Source organism: Thalassophryne amazonica, chromosome 5 (genome assembly GCF_902500255.1).
Source record: "Thalassophryne amazonica chromosome 5, fThaAma1.1, whole genome shotgun sequence".
Lineage (NCBI taxonomy): Eukaryota > Metazoa > Chordata > Actinopteri > Batrachoidiformes > Batrachoididae > Thalassophryne > Thalassophryne amazonica.
Window position 1 is genome coordinate 27,319,378 of NC_047107.1, and position 11,984 is coordinate 27,331,361.

Below are 11,984 nucleotides of genomic sequence, written 5' to 3' on the forward strand. Positions count from 1 at the left end.
CATACAGAAAAGCTAAACGAAAGCCATCATTAACACCTAAACAGAAAAAAAACAAGGTTACAATGGGCTAAGGAAAAGCAATCGTGGACTGTGGATGACTGGATGAAAGTCATATTCAGTGATGAATCTCGAATCTGCATTGGGCAAGGTGATGATGCTGGAACTTTTGTTTGGTGCCGTTCCAATGAGATTTATAAAGATGACTGCTTGAAGAGAACATGTAAATTTCCACAGTCATTGATGATATGGGGCTGCATGTCAGGTAAAGGCACTGGGGAGATGGCTGTCATTACATCATCAATAAATGCACAAGTTTACGTTGATATTTTGGACAATTGAAAGGATGTTTGGGGATGATGAAATCATTTTTCAAGATGATAATGCATCTTGCCATAGAGCAAAAACTGCAAAAACATTCCTTGCAAAAAGACACATAGGGTCAATGTCATGGCACAGGGTCAATGTCAACGAGCAGATCTGATTTGATGCAGGTGTTAGTTTTGAGGATGAAAATTTACAGGGTGATTCCATAATTTTTTCCTCAGAATTGAGTGATTCCATATTTTTTTCCTCTGCTTGGTCTAAAAAAGTAACCGTTACTGACTGCCATAAGATTTTTTTTTCTTGATTTCTTATAGTGTTTCTTAAAGCCAGAAAGTTGCCATTTGAAATGACTTTAGTTTTGTGTCATGTCTGTGATCTGCTTTTTTTCTACAAAATTAAACAACTGAATGAACATCCTCCGAGGCCGGTGATTCCATCATTTTTGCCAGGGGTTGTATAAACCAAGAGGCGTGATAGGCACAAGGTGCATACTGTATCTACAATACAGCAAAACATGGACGGTCAGCTTTGTGGAAGAGGGGTGAGGATATGTGGAGGAAGGGGACAGAACCGAGGAAGAAGAGGAATAAGAGGTCAACCACATAGGCAGATTCCTGATGAAATCAGGGCAACACTTGTGGAACATGTTGTCAGTCACGGCCTCACAATGGCTGAGGCTGGTCGAAGTGTGCAGCCAAATGTTGGGAAAACCACTGTCAATTCAATCATACAAACATTTCGTCAGGAAAACAGATGAGAATATTGTATGTAATTGAGAGTAATTCAGCACTAACTAATTTGCTCTGCACTACTGTCATACATGAGACTTGCACTGGGACATAACCATGTAACATTTTACATGTAGACTTACAACTTTATTGTAGCATAGATTTGGTGTGGTATAGTGTGTCGTAGTGTCATAGTGCTGAACAGTATTGTCGTACTATAGTCCTGTAGAGATCTGTCATATTTACTATACTTTTATTCTGCACCACATAGGACTACAAGACAACCTCGCAGAGGTAGAAGAGGTCCCCTTTTGACTCTGCAGCAAGAAGAAGGCATTTGTGCAATATTGGTTGCAAACAGTGCCATAAGACTGAGAGAAATACAAAGTGCTGTGGTAGAAAATGACAACATTTTTGGAAATATTCAATCCATATACACCGAGTCTTCAGAAGGAATGAAATGTACAAGAAACAACTGTACAATGTGCCATTTGCACGGAACAGTGACAGAGTGAAGGAGCTCCGTCACCAGTATGTACAGGTACAGTAAAACACGTCTGTGTTCTTTACTCTATTGTAAATGCTGAAATCCTTTTATGTACTTTACATATTGCCATGCAGTGCACTTGCATGGCATGTTTACTATTGTTACAGTGTATACTGGACAATATTTTGTCCAAAATTCACTGTTATACTGAATGTGTTTCTTTTTTTCTCCCTCTCTTTTCTGTGATAAAGCCTGTCCTGGAGTTGGAGGCCAGGGAACCCCTCCACACATTCATATACAGTGAGGAAAATAAATATTTGAACACCCTGCGGTTTTGCAAGTTCTCCCACTTAGAAATCATGGAGGAGTATGAAATTTTCATCTTAGGTGCATGTCCACTGTGAGAGACATAATCTAAAAAAAAAAATCCGGAAATCACAATGTATGATTTTTTTTACTAATTTATTTGTATGTTATTGTTGCAAATAAGTATTTGAACACCTGTGAAAATCAATGTTAATATTTGGTACAGTAGCCTTTGTTTGCAATTACAGAGGTCAAACGTTTCGTGTAGTTTTTCACCGGGTTTGCACACATTGCAGCAGGGATTTTGGTCCACTCCTCCATACAGATCTTCTCTAGATCTTTCAGGTTTGGAGTTTCAGCTCCCTCCAAAGATTTTCTATTGAGTTCAGGTCTGAAGACTGGCCAGGCCACTCCAGGACCTTGAAATGCTTCTTACGGAGCCCCTCCTTAGTTGCCCTGGCTGTGTGTTTGGGGTCATTGTCATGCTGGAAGACCCAGCCATGACCCATCTTCAGTGCTCTTACTAAGGGAACGAGGTTGTTTGCCAAAATCTTGCAATACATGACCCCATCCATCCTCCCTTCAATACAGTGCAGTCATCCTGTCCCTTTTGCAGAAGAGCACCCCCAGAGTATGATGTTTCCACCCCCATGCTTCACGGTTGGGATGGTTTTCTTGGGGATGTTCTCATCCTCTAAACATGGTAAGTGGAGTTGATTCCAAAAAGCTCTATTCTGGTCTCATCTGACCACATGACCTTCTCCCATGCCTCCTCTGGATCATCCAGATGGTCACTGGAGCGTTCTCAGAATCATCCTTACCCCACAAAGTGAGATCTTGCATGGAATCCCAGACCGAGGGAGATTGACAGTCATCTTGTGTTTCTTCCACTTTCTAATAAATAATCATAACAGTTGTTGTCTTCTACCAAGCTGCTTGCCTGTTGTCCTGTAGTCCATCCCAGTCTTGTGCAGGTCTACAGTTTTGTCCCTGGTGTCCTTAGACAGCTCTTTGGTCTTGGCTTTGGTAAAGGTTGGAGTGTGATTGATTGAGTGTGTGAACAGGTGTCTTTTATACAGGTAACAAGTTCAAACAGGTGCAATTAATACAGGTAAAGAGTGCAGAATAAGAGGGCTTCTTAAAGAAAAAATTAACAGGTCTGTGTGAGCCAGAATTCTTGCTAGTTGGTAGGGGTTCAAATACTTATTTGCAACAGTAACATACAAATAAATTATTAAAAAAAAATCATACATTGTGATTTCTGGATTTTTATTTTTTTTTAGATTATGTCTCTCACAGTGGACATGCACCTAAGATGAAAATTTCAGACCCCTCCATGATTTCTAAGTGAGAGAACGTGCAAAACCGCAGGGTGTTCAAATACTTATTTTCCTCACTGTATCTTGATGAGGCTGGATTCAGTCTGTCTAAAGGCAGAAGGCGTGGAAGGAATCGCATTGGAGAGAAAACCACCATTGATGTCCCAGGCCAACAAGGAGGGAACATAAACTCAGGCATCCTGAAGATATTTTTAATGGCATAAAAATTTGTCAGTTTTTCATGTTATTTACTCAACATCCGATATGCAGCTTGTAGCCTAGGTTGGTTCACATCATATTTTAAAAGCATATATAGCCTAGTATTTCGCTTTTAATAAGGTTTCATATAGGCTATAAATTATCACAATAGCCTATCCCATTATTTTAAGGTTCGGTGTTTGCAGTACCCACAAGAATTATAGCGGCACCTCCGTGCCAAACATAGGGTGGTGCTGCTGCTTCCACATCAACCTTCAGTGCTCCTGAACTGAGTCGATTCAATGTCAGTGCTGATCGAGGTTCATCTTTGTTTTCTTTTTAATTATTATAATCATAGTAGCCTACAGTAGCCTACTATTGTCTACTAATTGTGTTCCATTCCACCAGGAACAAGCACCTCTGTCCCTTGTGAGAGGATTTTTTCCAAGGCTTGGGAAATTGTAAACAAACGGAGAAACTGTTTAAAACCCACTGTTGTGGAACAAATATTTTTCTTAAATAAAAATTTGGAAAAATGTAACCCTGTTTCACAAAACACTCAGTAAACACATTACCCCAATATCACCCTTTGTTGTACAAGCACATTCCACACTTCCCCCACACTGATAAATTTGTATAGCACTTTACTGTATATAGCACAAGCACTTGCAGCCGCCGCGATGCGCCGCCACAGGAAAAACACCTCCGTGTTGATAACCATTTGTAAAATCCAGGCGGCTTTTGATGGCTTTCAGTGGAGTGAGTATATGAGAAATTGTTTAACAGTTGGGCATGTTCCAACTTGTCCTTAAGGCTTCCAACGGAGGTGTTTTTCCTGTTGCGCTGTGCTGCGCCGGCTGCAAGCCGACATGCAAATCCGCCCGCACGTCTTTCATTAAAAAAATCTCCTTTAACAGTGGAATATCCAGATAAAATGCTGAAACTGACTTCTTCTGAAACTTCTCTGTTCTCTCACGACGTCCCGGGTCAACAGAGGCTTAAATGTGGAGGTTTTCAGCTTGAAACAGGCTGACGACGGTGCCTGGGAGCGCTGCGCGACGTCCTGCTCCGTGGGAAGTCCTAAAAGCGACAGAATCACTTCAAAATCTCTCATCAGCCGTTAAAATTTTCACCGAAAACCAGCTGAATTTTTCAAACCGTGTCCACTTCGATGTGCCTCACAGGTTTTGAAAAAATTTTGATCAAACAAAGCGCCAGTCTCTCAGCAACTTCTCAGACAAAGGAATTCCAACGAGGGGGCTGGACCACACCTCCCACAAGGAGTGCTCACAGGCAAATGACGTCACCGACAGTTGTGGAAAAACTCACGCATGCGCACGAGGGTTCAAGCATGTCTGACATACAAACATATGAATGAAATCCATATAGTTTTTGAAAAAAAATAAAAAGGACCTATACTTTATGGACAGCCCTCGTATATTTTTTTTCTTTAGCTGCAGCAAGAGGCTGCAACAACTATCAGGCGCGCAAAGAATTATCATTTATGGGATATCTCAATACTTAGGGCTAATCATGCCAATAAACACTACTGGCCAGTAGATGGCAGTAGAGACCGTAGAGCAAACAGGAAACTATTGGATAAGCAACCTGAGCTTCTTCTGACATTTAAAACAAACACAATAGAAGTAACAACGTCTATAAACCCAGAGAATATATTTATGAGAGTTACAAAGAGTTTAATGCTGTTGTCCATGTGGAGCCTGATCAGAGCGTATGAAATGCATTTTTTCTGTCGTGAATGTACTGGGATTACCCATAATGCACCACCTGCACACAGCATGTCCACACTAAAACCTTCACAATTAGTGCAGTACTTTAAAACTAAAACATAAAGCTGATATTTTCGCATTATAAAACTTCACGTGACGTTAATTTAAGTAACATGTCCAAAATAAGTTTTGTTAAAATTTTAACCACAAGTTAAAACTATTTGCCGCTGGATGACTTGGGTGATATTGTGAGTCATGCTATTGTTTTTGTGTTATTTAATGCTGATTTAACATGTCATGTGATAACTGTGTTTTCATGTTTAAAGATCTCCCAGGTTACAATTAAAGTTACATCTGTTTGATCCTTTAAAAGATTTACAGTTTAAGATAAGTTTGTGTTTACATTGTGCGCAAACCACTATCCCTCCCTTCTCTGCCTCCACCTCCGTTAACCGCATTCGTCTGGTTCTATGTTCAGAACACTTAATAAAACTTTTTTCTTTCTTTTACTTTACATATTTTATTATGCACAGGTAAAATATACATATCTGTTTGTTAATAAAAAAATATTTATTAAAATAAACAGGACGTGCAAACTTCACTTTCTCCCCGAACAACATGAACAGGAAGCAATCGCAGCTCGCAGCAACTCCCATTGAAAATAACGGAGAAACAACCAGAGCGTCTGACATTTTTACATAAAACAAACGCAGTAACAACATCTAAAAACCCAGTTAATATATCCAGGAGAGTTTTAGGCACAATATACAAAGAGTTTTATGTTGCGATGTTAATGCTATTGTCCGTGTGCAACGGTGTAAGTGCAGCCTGATCAGAGCGTCTCAGTGCAGTTTTCAATGTTAATGACAGCGCGCCTTTTTTGTTTGGAGCCGGAAGTTGAAAATCACGATGCGTTACGTCACACTTAACAACCAGATTAGGGATCCGTGGCGGGGTTTTAGAGCGAACAGTGTCGTCCGTCGAGCTCAATGTTTTCCTGTATGACAACACGGTTTCATTTGCATAAGTGGTAGGAAATTTAGGATTTCTGATTACTGTAATTGGTTGCCTGTGGGGTAAGAGGGAAGTGGTTGTGGGGATATCTGCCGACGGCCTGTATAGGCCCGGTACTTTGGTGTGCAAGCACTACTTTTCTTCTCTACCGCCTGTTCGTGTATTTGATTAGGTCTTTGTGCCCATCATGCCCTCCTCGTTAGGGGGTGGTGACAGGGACAAGTTAAAAGTATTGGGAAAGCGGGCGAGATCAGATATTTCTCTGGAGAAGGACGGTAGTAGAGGGGCGAAAATGGCAAAATCTACAGCGGAATTTAAAGCTGTTTTCAAGCTTAAAGATCAGACTGGTGAGGGTTTCAGGGCTCTGAATCCTCTAAAAATTGCAGAATCGTTAAGGAGTATTGGTGATAACCTGAAAGCTCAAACTGCTCCTAATGGGGCTCTTTTGGTGTTCTGCTCCAGTGCGGATCAATTGGCTAAGGCCCAAAAAATTGGTAAAATCTGTAGGAAAAAAGTGGAGAAAAGTTTTCATCCCAGAGCAGACTGAAGTGGTCAAAGGTGTAATATATAGTGTGTTTGCTGATGTGACAGAAAATGAAATTATGGAAAATATCAGTGGAGAAGTCACTGAAGTGAAGCGTTTCAAAGCCCGTGAAGGGGGCAGTCTTCAAGGGAGCGTTCTTCCAGTGAGAGTGTTTATTGGCTGTGTCATATCTGGTTAGGGCCTATGTAAGACCCCCACAGAGGTGCTTTAAATGCCAGCGGTTTGGTCACATGGCAGCTGCTTGTAGATGTGACAGAAGATGTGCAAAATGTGGGGGAAGTCATGATATCTCAAACTGTGAAGGTCTTCCTCCTAAATGCTGCAACTGTGGGGGAAGTCATATGGCATCATCTAAAGTGTGTACTCATTTCATAAAAGCTAAGCAAGCACTTGCCCTCTGACACTCCAAAACGGAGGCGTTGTCTCGCTCCATCAGCGGCTCCGTCATGACGCACAAAGCCTCTGCGCGGCTTTCCATGACAAAATCTCATTAAAAGTGAAAATGGCTGATGTCCAGCTTTTGTGATAAGCAGAGAAATTGCACACGATGGTCCCAGATCCATACAGCTATCTGTTTAGAAATGAAATGGTCGTTTCAGCCTGTCGATCGCGGCTCGGAGCAGGGCGCGCAGTGCGCCATTGTGGGCCGTCCTTAAAGCGGTAGTAACACTCCTTAATCTCTGTGAAGCCCATAAAATTTTCACCGAAAGCCATGTGAATTTTCCGAATGGTTTCCTTATGCCTGTCTCTAACAGTTTCTGAAAAAATTCTGATGGAACAAAGCCCAAATCATTCTGCCATTTCCTCGCAATGAAAAAACGATGAGAGGGGTGGACCAGTGCTCACTCAAAGCCTGCCCACAGGCGAATGACGCAACTCACTCACGCGCACGAAGATTCAAGCTTGGCTGACGTAAAAACATATGAATCAAATCCATATATTTTTTGCATAAAATAAAAAGGTCGGATACTTTTCTCACAGACCTCGTATAGTATGTGGAGGGAAGTGTTGGGAAAGTGTAGGTACACGGACCCACAACAGGGGGCGCAAATGAACGGACAATGGAGTAGGTCAAATAACAACACTTTACTGTTGTGAATGTGCACAACAAATACAACAGATTACAACAATAGACAAGAGTCAATTCACAAAGGTGTCGTGTGGGCAGGTTTATTACATAAGCTATCTTGCTGGCATCAGTTGCGTACATGACAGGACGTTGTGCGAAGACGAGCAAACACTGCATAAGGAAGTCCGCGCACGTCTCCACACAACCTCCGTACGGCTCTGGAGGGCTTATGTATGCTTCCGGGGAAGGTGGGAGGGGTCGTTGAACGACCTGTGGAACGTCACTGTTACGCACAGGGTCGACAGGAGGGAGAGCCGCAGCAGCGCCCTGAGGGCGCGCTTCCACCTGCGCGGCGAGAGTCTCCACCCTGCGGTTAAGGAGGACGTTCTGCTCGGTCATTAAATCCAACCGAGCCGTGAAAGTGGTGAGGATCCGCTGCAACTCACCGATCATTCCTCCTGCTGACGCCTGTGCGCCCTGTTCTTCCATTGGCCATTCAACAGCCGTTTGACGCCCCTCGGGATCCATGACGGTGGCCGAGATATCCTGTTGGGAAAGTGTAGGTACACGGACCCACAACAGGGGGCGCAAATGAACGGACAATGGAGTAGGTCAAATAACAACACTTTACTGTTGTGAATGTGCACAACAAATACAACAGATTACAACAATAGACAAGAGTCAATTCACAAAGGTGTCGTGTGGGCAGGCTCGAAGATAGGAGACGCCTGTCCAAAGCAGAACCGGAACCACACGATTTCCTCCGCCACCAGACCCCGGGAATACTGGAGCCGCCAAGTCCCGAACTCCCAGGTGGCCACTGCCTCAGCGTGTCGGACCTGGTACTGCTGGCGAGGAACAAAAAGCAATTAAATGAGGGCGCGTTTGCACCCAGGAATCCGTACGGCAGGAAAGCTACCTCCACCTCTCGTTGGAAAAGTAGTCCACAATACAACGCACAAAGTCACAAAAGAATACTGTCAAACAGTCAGCTGAGGTACGTTACCTTCCAGGTAGAACAATATCTCGGCAAAGAGGTGGAGATGACGTCTTGCTGATATACCGATGCTGATCAGATGAGTGGTGACAGCTGTCATAGGTGATGAGTGTCAGCTGTCACCCCGGCTGCTCCTGTGAGGCGGCAGCGCCCTCTGGTGCCTGGAGCCCGCACTCCAGGCAGGGTGCCCTCTGGTGGTGGTGGGCCAGCAGTACCTCCTCTTCAGCGGCCCACACAACAGGACCCCCCCCTCAACGGGCACCTCCTGGCGCCCGACCAGGCTTGTCCGGGTGGCGGCGGTAGAAATCGGCCAGGAGGGCCGGGTCCAGGATGAAGCTCCTCTTCACCCAGGAGCATTCTTCAGGTCCGTACCCCTCCCAGTCCACCAAATACTGGAAGCCCCGGCCCATCCTACGGACATCTAAGAGCCGGCGCACAGTCCAAGCCGGCTCGCCATCGATGATCCGGGCAGGAGGTGGTGCCGGACCGGGAGTACAGAGGGGTGAGGTGTGATGGGGCTTCATCCGGGACACGTGGAAAACGGGATGGATCCGCAGTGAGGCCGGAAGCTGAAGCCTCACTGCGGCTGGACTGAGTACCTTGATGATCTTAAACGGACCGATATACCGGTCCTGCAGTTTAGGGGAGTCCACTTGAAGGGGAATGTCCTTAGTAGACAACCACACTGCCTGCCCTGGCCGGTACGTAGGGGCCGGGGTCCGCCGACGGTCTGCATGGGCCTTCGTCCTCATCCGGGCCCTCAGCAAGGCAGAACGGGCAGCACGCCACACCCGACGGCACTTCCGTAGGTGGGCCTGGACCGAGGGCACACCGACCTCTCCCTCAACCACCGGAAACAAAGGAGGTTGGTACCCCAGACACACCTCGAAAGGGGAGAGGCCGGTGGCTGACGACACCTGGCTGTTATGGGCATACTCGATCCAGGCCAGATGGGTACTCCAGGCCGCCGGGTGCGCAGCTGTCACGCAACGCAGGGCCTGCTCCACCTCCTGATTGGCCCGTTCTGCTTGCCCGTTGGTCTGGGGATGATACCCGGATGAGAGACTCACCGTGGCCCCCAGTTCCCGGCAGAAGCTCCTCCAGACTTGTGAGGAGAACTGGGGACCGCGAACAGAGACGATGTCTGTTGGGATCCCATGCAGCCGGACGACGTGGTGGACCAGGAGGTCCGCTGTCTCCTGGGCCGTCGGGAGCTTCGGGAGGGCCACGAAGTGGGCCGCCTTGGAGAATCGGTCCACTATCGTGAGGATGGTGGTGTTGCCCTGGGACGGCGGGAGGCCCGTGACAAAATCCAGGCCGATGTGGGACCAGGGGCGATGGGGCACGGGCAGCGGCTGGAGCAGTCCCGAAGCCCTGCGATGATCAGCCTTGCCCCTGGCGCAGGCCTGGATATAATCCCGGATGTCGGCCTCTAGGGACGCCCACCAGAAGCGCTGCCGGACAACTGCCACGGTTCTTCGCACCCCTGGATGACAGGAGAGCTTAGAGCCGTGACAGAAGTCCAGGACTGCAGCCCTAGCTTCTGGTGGGACGTAGAGTCTGTTCTTCGGCCCAGTTCCGGGGTCCGGGCTTCGTGCCAGGGCCTCCCGGACGGTTCTCTCTACGTCCCAGGTAAGGGTGGCCACGATAGTGGACTCCGGGATGATGGGTTTCGGTGGATCTGACAACTCCGCTTTGACTTCTTCTTCATGTACCCGGGACTAGGCATCCGATCTCTGATTTTTGGTCCCGGGACGGTAGGTGATCCGGAAGTCAAAACGGCCGAAGAACAGTGACCAGCGGGCTTGCCTGGGGTTCAGCCGCTTGGCGGTCCTGATATACTCCAGGTTCCGGTGGTTAGTGAAAACCGTGAATGGCACGGACGTTCCCTCCAACAGATGTCTCCACTCTTCAAGAGCCTCTTTCACCGCAAGGAGTTCTCGATTGCCGACGTCATAGTTCCGTTCGGCCGGGGTCAACCTGCGGGAAAAATAGGCACACGGGTGAAGGACCTTATCGGTCTTCCCGCTCTGGGAAAGCACAGCTCCTATCCCTGAGTCCGAGGCGTCCACTTCAACCACTAACTGGCGACTAGGATCGGGCTGCACCAGAACGGGTGCAGACGAGAAGCGCCGTTTCAACTCCTTGAACGCGGCAACGCAACGATCCGACCAGGTGAAGGGGACTTTTGGTGAGGTCAGGGCTGTCAGGGGGCTAACTACCTGACTGTAGCCCTTAATGAACCTCCTGTAAAAATTAGCAAAGCCGAGGAACTGTTGCAGCTTCCTACGGCTGGTGGGTTGGGGCCAGTCTCTCACCGCCGCGACCTTGGCCGGATCAGGAGCGACGGAGTTAGGGGAGATGATAAACCCCAGGAAGGACAAAGAAGTGCGGTGAAACTCGCACTTCTCGCCCTTCACAAACAGCTGGTTCTCTAATAACCGCTGCAGGACCTGACGTACATGCCGGACATGGGTCTCAGGATCCGGAGAAAAGATGAGTATGTCATCCAGATATACAAAGACGAATCGGTGCAGGAAATCCCGCAAGACATCATTAACCAATGCTTGGAACGTCGCAGGGGCGTTTGTAAGACCGAACGGCATGACCAGGTACTCAAAGTGACCTAACGGGGTGTTAAATGCCGTCTTCCACTCGTCTCCCTTCCGGATCCGAACCAGGTGATACGCATTCCTGAGATCGAGCTTGGTGAACATTTGGGCTCCATGCAGGGGCGTGAACACTGAATCCAACAAGGGCAATGGGTATCGGTTACGAACCGTGATTTCGTTCAGCCCCCTGTAATCAATGCATAGACGTAGTCCGCCATCCTTTTTCCCCACAAAAAAGAAACCTGCACCCATCGGGGAAGTGGAATTCCGGATCAACCCGGCAGCTAAAGAGTCCCGGATGTAGGTCTCCATTGATTCGCGCTCAGGTCGTGAGAGGTTGTACAGCCTGCTGGACGGGAACTCAACGCCTGGAACCAAATCAATGGCACAATCGTACGGACGGTGGGGGGGAAGGGTGAGCGCCAGATCCTTACTGAACACATCCACAAGGTCATGGTACTCCACCGGCACCGTCCCTAGATTGGGCGGGACTCTGACCTCCTCCTTAGCCTGGGAACCGGGAGGAACCGAGGAACCTAAGCATACCCGATGGCAGGTCTCGCTCCACTGCACCACTACCCCGGACGGCCAATCGATCCGGGGATTGTGTTTTAACATCCAGGGGAACCCTAAAATCACACGGGAGGTAGCAGGAG